Source organism: Lingula anatina, chromosome 4 (assembly GCF_051362555.1).
Source record: "Lingula anatina isolate TDL-2025a chromosome 4, LinAna3.0, whole genome shotgun sequence".
Lineage (NCBI taxonomy): Eukaryota > Metazoa > Brachiopoda > Lingulata > Lingulida > Lingulidae > Lingula > Lingula anatina.
In genome coordinates, this window is record NC_141770.1 from 14965792 (window position 1) to 14974620 (window position 8829).

Genomic DNA, 8829 nt, shown 5'->3' on the forward strand with positions numbered 1-8829 from the left:
AATCTTAATTGTTTGATAGTTTGTTTTTTTAAAATAGTTTTAATGTATTATGTTAATGGTTTTTTTTTTTTTTTTTTGTCTCTACTTCTCAATAATTTTGATTATATTGCATTTAAAAGGGCCACTGCATGGGATTTTCCTGCCAAAATGCCAAAATGCATTTGAAAATATTCATTTCCTGTAAAGCTTCTCACATTTCTTAATTCAGACTCTAAAGACGATAAAAACGCCAAGATAAAAGTGTATCTGAAGTGTGCCTCGTGCCATTCTCATCCTCCCTGGGTATCCATTACCCTCTGATATAAGGGGCATCTAAAATGGTATACAAAAATAAAGTATCAGATCTTATGGGAAAGAATCCAATCTGACTGCTTGATGTTAGGCTTCATTCACATGCAATGTCTATTTTCTAAATTCTATTTTCTATTCGCGGTATGTCTTATGATCACGGTCTGTGCCCTTAATATCCCGCGGCGTAATTACTGGCAGCGCGAGCCAGTTACTATAAGTTACTATAAGTAACTGGCTCGCGCTGCCAGTAATTACGCGGCGGGATATTCAGGGCACAGACCGTGATCATAAGATAGCGCGAATAGAAAATAGATTTTTAGAAAATAGACATTCCATGTGAACGAAGCCTTATATAACTATACCCTGCCCCATCTGCCTGTTAAAGGGTGGCTCAGAAGCAGAGGATAAACGATAATTAATGACCCCCTTCTAGCAGCTTCAGTAAGCGTGACAGATATCTAAGTCACTTAAGTTGATTGCAATTTAGTGAGAATCCCCACAAAAATAGATTGTACCACAGTTAGTAAGATAGGGTCTGGGAATGGTCCCTAAGTCTGAGGCCATGGATGACTTATAACATAGACAGGGACATGCACTAAGCACATAATTCAGCTAAACAGAATTCTAATTTGAAAAGGGAATATTGATGTGATTTTTTCAGAAATCTAAGGGGGGTCAGGACCCCCCTGACCCCCCTTCTAAATCCGCCACTGCTTTTATGTCAAAAAAAAAAAAAAAATTGGAAATATTCCTAAAAATCTAGAAATTGCCAAGATTAACCAACATTCTTATTTTTCGGCCCTTTGTTTTGTAGTTCAAGCATTTACTTGTTTACAAGCCATTTGAATCAGGACCATCTGTTTGATCTTTATAAATGTGTAAATAGCATCAGGCTTATAAGCCTCTTCTCAGACATCATCCACTTTGTAGGTATTTCTTTGCTTCGATCAGTGCCATTTTGTAGCAGACATGGCACAGGCACACTAATGATTTTGCTAAAAGGGGAGGGGCACCAAAACGAAAAATTTTGTAATGCCATACAAAGGTAATTTTACTATAATGTGTAAGGCCCAGGGATAAAAAAGCATCATTCCGTCTCATTTCAATCCAATCCATTCTTTGTGTAGCAATGAATACAAACTAGACAATATGACACCAGAAAGCTTTAACCTTTATTTCTAATGAAACATTACAAAAATCAAATACAGAATTAACAGAAACCTGTTTTATTGTTTATTTTCAAATGCTTAAATTGCAGTTTGGTGCAGATTGTCTAATTAATACGCAGTAAATACTTTCCAATTACTTCATTCTGGATACATTTTTTTTCAACAGCCAAGGAACAAAGGATCCTATAATGAATGAGGAAAACTTCCTTAAGGAAAACTGCCCACCTTTGTAACAAATGTTAAAAATAAAAATACAGAGTTTAACATCAATACTTTCATTTTTATTTACAGACACAGATGTGTCTGTACATAAAGCTGTCACCTGCATTTGTCGTCGCCAACGTCAGCATCGTCGCTGTGCACTTTTACTGATAACACGATAAGTGAAAAACCGTTTTTAAGCAAAGAAACAGATGTGTCTGTACATAAAGTCGTCACCTGCATCTGTCATCGCCGCAGTCGTGCACTTTTATCGATAACACGATAACTGGAAATCCATTTTTTCTTTTGGTTCGATGTTTTGATGAATATTCATAATATGCAGATCAAGTTCGAAAATCAGCATGATCAGGCCAGTTATGCTGTTTTTTCACTTTTTTCAGCAAATATGCAACACCGATAACGTCATAAGTGAAAAACTGTTTTACTTTTTGGATTGAAACTTACAAAACTGATGAATATTCCTAATATGTAGGTCAAGTTCGAAAATCAGCATGATCGGGCCATTTTTATAAAAGCTATGCTGTTTTTTCACTTTTTCAGCATATATGCAACAACTACTTGGATCCAAGAGTAAAGTCCATGTCCGGGTGGGGTCACTCATCATCTTCTTTGTCCTGTAAAAAGAAATGAAAAACAAGATTAGATTTTTTCAATTTACCCATCCCACCACCCAAAAAAAAAATAATAAAATTTACTAATCTTAGCTTGGATCCAAGAGTGAAGTCCATGTCCGGGTGGGGTCACTCATCATCTTCTTTGTCCTGTAAAAAGAAATGAAAAACAAGATTAGATTTTTTCAATTTACCCATCCCACCACCCAAAAAAAAAAAAAAAAATTTACTAATCTTAGCTTGGATCCAAGAGTGAAGTCCATGTCCGGGTGGGGTCACTCATCATCTTCTTTGTCCTGTAAAAAGAAATGAAAAACAAGATTAGATTTTTTCAATTTACCCATCCCACCACCCAAAAAAAAAAAAAAAAATTACTAATCTTAGCTTGGATCCAAGAGTGAAGTCCATGTCCGGGTGGGGTCACTCATCATCTTCTTTGTCCTGTAAAAAGAAATTAAAAACAAGATTAGATTTTTTCAATTTACCCATCCCACCACCCAAAAAAAAAATAATAAAATTTACTAACCTTAGCTTGGATCCAAGAGTAAAGTCCATGTCCGGGTGGGGTCACTTATCATCTTCTTTGTCCTGTAAAAAGAAATGAAAAACAAGATTAGATATTTTCAATTTACCCATCCCACCAACCCAAAGAAATAAAATTTACTAACCTTAGCTTGGATCCAAGAGTGAAGTCCATCTCCGGGTGGGGTCGCTCATCATCTTCTTTGTCCTGTAAAAAGAAATGAAAAACAAGATTACATTTTTTCAATTTACCCATCCCACCACCCCCCAAAAAAAATAAATAAAAAAATAATAATAATAAAATTTACTAACCTTAGCTTGGATCCAAGAGTGAAGTCCATGTCCGGGTAGGGTCGCTCATCATCTTCTTTGTCCTGTAAAAAGAAATAAAAAACAAGATTAGATATTTTCAATTTACCCATCCCACCAACCCAAAAAAATAAAATTTACTAACCTTAGCTTGGATCCAAGAGTGAAGTCCATGTCCGGGTGGGGTCGCTCATCATCTTCTTTGTCCTGTAAAAAGAAATGAAAAACAAGATTAGATATTTTCAATTTACTCATCCCACCACCCCAAAAAATAAAATTTACAAACCTTAGCTTGGATCCAAGAGTGAAGTCCATCTCCGGGTGGGGTCGCTCATCATCTTCTTTGTCCTGTAAAAAGAAATGAAAAACAAGATTACATTTTTTCAATTTACCCATCCCACCACCCCAAAAAAATAAAATTTACTAACCTTAGCTTGGATCCAAGAGTGAAGTGGTTCCCAGATTATTTCTTTATTTGATCTGGTTCAGGTTTTCGTCGATGACTACCATTGGTGTTTTGGCACCAATGTGGTATCCACTCCAAATACTGACGCTGTTAATGACCTTAGCCACTTTAGACGCGGCACACGCTTCGTCGTTGGCCTCTTCTGGATGTCTGTAAACTCTGTTTTGACTGTTGAGCGGTACAGGTGAAATCTGACCTCAATAAAGAAAGCCACGAAGTTTCAGTGTTCAACCCAGAAGCGTTTATGGTCCCAAATTCATTAGAGAAAAATACAACGATGTTTTGCTGTTTACAGTGGGTTCCTCGGAGGTCGTCTCGTATTCTAACCTCCTAAAACCAGTTTGGTGTTCGCTAAGGGCCTTGAAAAATGCGTTTTGGTGAACGGACTGGGTGGTTTTTGTTAAGTTTTTGTTTAGTTGCAACAGCGTATCCCGAAAAACAGTGGGTCCTGTACCCTGGTGGTAAGATTTCAATAGATTGGGTGTGGCCTCTGTGAAGGTACATCAGTCTGGGCATTACTCTGTAAAACTGTGCGGACCGTTTCGTTTGGTGCAATTATCTGTTTGGCAATGCCTGTATTTTGCGTTCCATTCTGCCACAGATTAACTGCATAGCTCATTTTACACATTGCAAAACCGACCACTTGCATGCACAATTTCAAATTCTTCTATGCAGTAGTTGCCGACATATGGATACTTTTTTGACAGAACCATGCGTTGCCAAAGCCAAGCTTTGACCTGCCCAAAGGAGCACTACTCAGTTAAATCACGGCATATTACATAATGCAGAAGCGCAACAAACCTGGTATTCGGTTAATTGGTAGCGACACACCTGACTACACACTTCTTCATTCACATATATTATATAAGATCGGAGTTTGTGAAAAAAAGAACGCATTTTTACCTAGGCATACCTTCGAAACTGAAATATTCCATATTAAATGTCAAGTCTGTAATTGTTTTGTTTTTTATGAAAAATGTCTTATTCTAAGTTTCATTTTTTTTTCTGTGAGCACAGTATGTTGCTATATTTGTATAAAATATAATTTTGATGTATATTTATTAAAACTGAAACATACGGGGAATTTATTAAAATATGAATGACTCGTGTAATTTGTTCTTTTTGAGGTGAAAATAGGCCTAAGCCTGCAAATTTGCCACAAAGTGATTGTAATTTAGCATTAAATGAATCAATATGGTCTATATTATAAATTTATAGTTAATAATTAAGTCATTAAATCAACGATGCAAGACTTAGATATTAGATATTAAAGCTAGATTTATGTGGCATTCTCGATTGAAAGACCAAATCTGAGGTGATCTCACATCATAATCGGCCATGGCAGTGTAGAAGCATACGGGTCGATGGTATTGAAAGTCACAGTGCCCATATTGGACACTTTTTCCTACACAGTAGATATAATTCCTGTTTGAATATAAAAAATCTCATGCTTCAAGAAAGCTAATTACCGTTTACGTCTATGTAGGCAGGCAGCCAGCTGGGACATTTGACGCCACTCGCGCTTTACCAGTCTTGGGAACTTGTATTTCGATCGTTAGCCTAGATATATTAAAAAAAAAAATGAACGCAGTTGCAGGTTTTAAAATTTAACCGTGTGCAATTCACCAAACACTATTTTGCTGTGAGAGTTAGACAGAGGAGAGACAAAAATAATTATTTTACAATTTAAACAATATTAGGCCCCTATTAACGGTATGAGGAAATTTCAGACTTGTTGCTATATTACCTCTCACGTGCCTCAATGACAATGTTTTATTCTGAACCTGGGTAAGCAACACCGATCCCTATAACAACAATTAAGACTTGTCGCTTAATTTATCTTTAGTAGTAGACCGATTTAGCTCCTCGTAAAAGGTTTCAAAGAAGGGGCCGTAGCGATAGTCCGAAGGTTCAATAGTCCGAAGGTTCATTGGTCCGAATGTTCACTATAGAACCTTCGGACCAATGAACCCTTGATTAAAAAATCGATGAAAATGTTACCACTTTTCGGACCAATGAACCTTCGGACCAATGAACCTTCGGACTATCGAGACGTCCCCTCAAAGAAAGCCGCGGGCCATCAGCAGACGATACAATTAAAACAGCCTACTAATGGTCATCACATTCGTGCCGAAAAGCGAGGGGATGAAAAGAGGAGATTCGGCGGCATCGGCAACGAACATACAAATACAAACATGAAACAAGGCAGCAAAGCTGTCAAATGTACAGACAAAAAACAGAAAATAAAGATGCAAAATAGGTCATTTTGTCAATTTTGATGCAATAATAAATAATGCTTATAATAGCACTGTCAGTCAACACTGAATTTTAATCATGCACAACAGGTAACATGGTCAATAACAGGAGTGGACCCAGAGATATTGCAAAATTTACCTGCATAATTATCACTGCTTCCTTATTATTAATCTAGCAGACTGGCTTAATCTTTGGGAGTTTACAGGGAAATATCAACAACTGTGCTTTATGTAATCTCATTTAATAACCTATTAATTAGGCAAATGACTTTATAACTCTGAACTTAGCTTAGTGATACCCAAGGGAAATTTACAGACTGACCCTCTCAAAGGTCTTTCAGGCCCATAAGTCACATCTTAAGAAAAGCACAAAGTAATAATGCACAAAATAGGATGCTGTCAATTCTGATGCAATAATATATTACGCTTAACTGCAAAGTCAACATCAAATTTAAATTATGCAAAACAGGTAATACCGATGAAAGTAAAAGCAGGCCCATGAGAGTTCAAGTTCATACTTAGAAAATGCCAGAATGAGAAAAATGAGAATTTCACAAAAAGTTGCGTTAATTCAATAAAAAGTGATAATCCAATAGAGCTGGTTTTCTTATTTGAGCTGTATGTCAATCCTAAGAATCATTCTTTTAAGCTAAAAAAAATAATAAGTAACACAGTTTGCTTTTTATCATAACGTTTGTGATGACAGTGCACGAAGTTGGCTTTTTGTCAATTTTGATGCAATATTACATAATGATTAACTATAATTACCACCATTTATTTTTATTAATAACGTGGTCATTTAGAAAATTTGATTACCACTGGGCTTCATGACCATGGGAGTTCCAAGTCCCACATTGAAAATGCCAATATATGAAAGATAACAACTTCACAAACATGTACAACAGAAAAAGAAACCAATTTTATAACTTCTTGGTAAATGTGAGGCATCCTACCTCCCTACCCCCCCCCCCCACGCACACACACACAAACACACACGCGAAAGTTTTTTTAAACCATGCCAGTTCTGAACTGTGAATAGGGGAACTATGGGTCGCTGCATGCCATCTTCTTTCAAGCAAATCAAAGAAATGTTAAAATATTTAAGCAATTATAAATAGTAACTAAAACATTTTAATTTAAAAATCACACTAAGCATATTATCTTTTCGTTATCCTTTCTCCTTGCAAAATCAAAGCAACCAAAAAAACTGGACAACTCCACATAAATATTAAAAGCAAATATGTATTATCACTTTATCTTTATTGTCATCATCTGTGAAACAAGATATGAAATGAAAGTTTCTTCAAAGTGCATTGTGGATCAGTGTATATTGTGGATAAGTGTTCCAGTGTACGCGAACAAGGTCTTTCAATGACGGCCTGGGGCAGGTTAGTAAACTTCAAGTTGATATCATGTCAACAAGATGCAAGGACACTGTCAATCACAATTAGGGGAGAGGCATGCGTGGTTTCCCTTCAAAAACTATTATAGCCTAACATTGATTCTTCCCTCCGAAGTAATTGTGTGATTTTTTTCTTTTTAAACAAAAAAGTTAAGGTATGAAAACGCTGAATGTATTTCAAACGTAGGTGTATATACAATACAAATAATGAAATCTGTGTCTCACTCTCACACGACACCCCCGCGTCCAAACTGACAGGATGGTGGCGACAGCAACGCCCCCAGTCGACAATCTAAGATTGGAAGTCTATGAGCGATAGACTAATTAATGCCAAATTTCCGCATGACAACGATTTATAGACTCCCGGGAATTATTTTCCCTCAACGCTCTTTGTCGCGCTGGCGGTCAATGCAGCATTTATTTCAAAACAAGTTGACCGCAAATTCAGCACGATTTTGCACCTTCAAGTTCCGTGTCACGTTTTCATATCATGCATCTTTTATTTCTACAGGTATTCTCTGCCCAAAATGCGTAAAAAAAGAGAGTTATATTACCAGGTTGTTTGGAAAACTTCTTTTTCCTCCGACTACACGTCTTCTCTCCCGTTCACCTCCAGGTTAAAATGACCACTCAGCTTCGCTTCTAACACCACTACACGTCACTTCCGGGCACAATCAGTCTTCTCCGATTCCCTTTATTAACACACGTAGGAACTGCAAGTCTTCAAAATGGTTGAATAAGTTTAAATCAGTGAAAAGGGATCCAAAAAAATTTTTTCATTTTAATACTTATCATTCATCAGCTTTTGCATTTTCCATCTATTTTATCTCAGCTGCTTATGATAAGTGTTTAAATCATCAATTAATTCTCGTAAAATATAAATAGTTTAAGTCATGAATAATCCTTAGATATACACCCAATGCATATTTTCAAAGATGCCAGTGTGTTATTGTGATGTTATACAAGTTGTTATTATTTTAACAAAAGTTAAAAGAAAATGATAAAAAAAAACACCAGACTAAGATATTATAACACGGTAGTGTTACAAATTTTAGTAAGAATTTAATTTAGGTTTTAAAAACATTTAAAATTCATTAGTTACAATAAGATTGCAAAAACAACATAAGTCTCATTAGACGTTCAAGCACTGACCAAACATAATAACCTTCCGATCTCAGGCCAGCGAATGAGTGCCGTAATTAATGACCTCTAGTGGTCGGCAAACGCGTCAATTAAATTGCAAGCAGAGGACAGAGCAACAGCAGATATATATAGAAAGATTTAATTGATTATCTCTTGGTGTCGTATATTAGTATTTAATAAGCACTTCGCTAGTTCAGGAAAATGACCAGTTCCGGTTCGGTCAAAATTAAATATTAAGAATCAAAGAACCGGGCAAATCACACTATTTAAATCGAAGGTCTAGAATCAGTATTTCTAATAATTAGGTAAATGTTGAATCAAAAATGTCCATCCTTGACGTGAGATGTGAACCACCTGTCGCCCTAATTTTGTTATAAAAATGCAGCATTTTGCCGCATTCAGTGTGTTCGGTAAATGTTCTGCGAATCGGGAAAGTAGT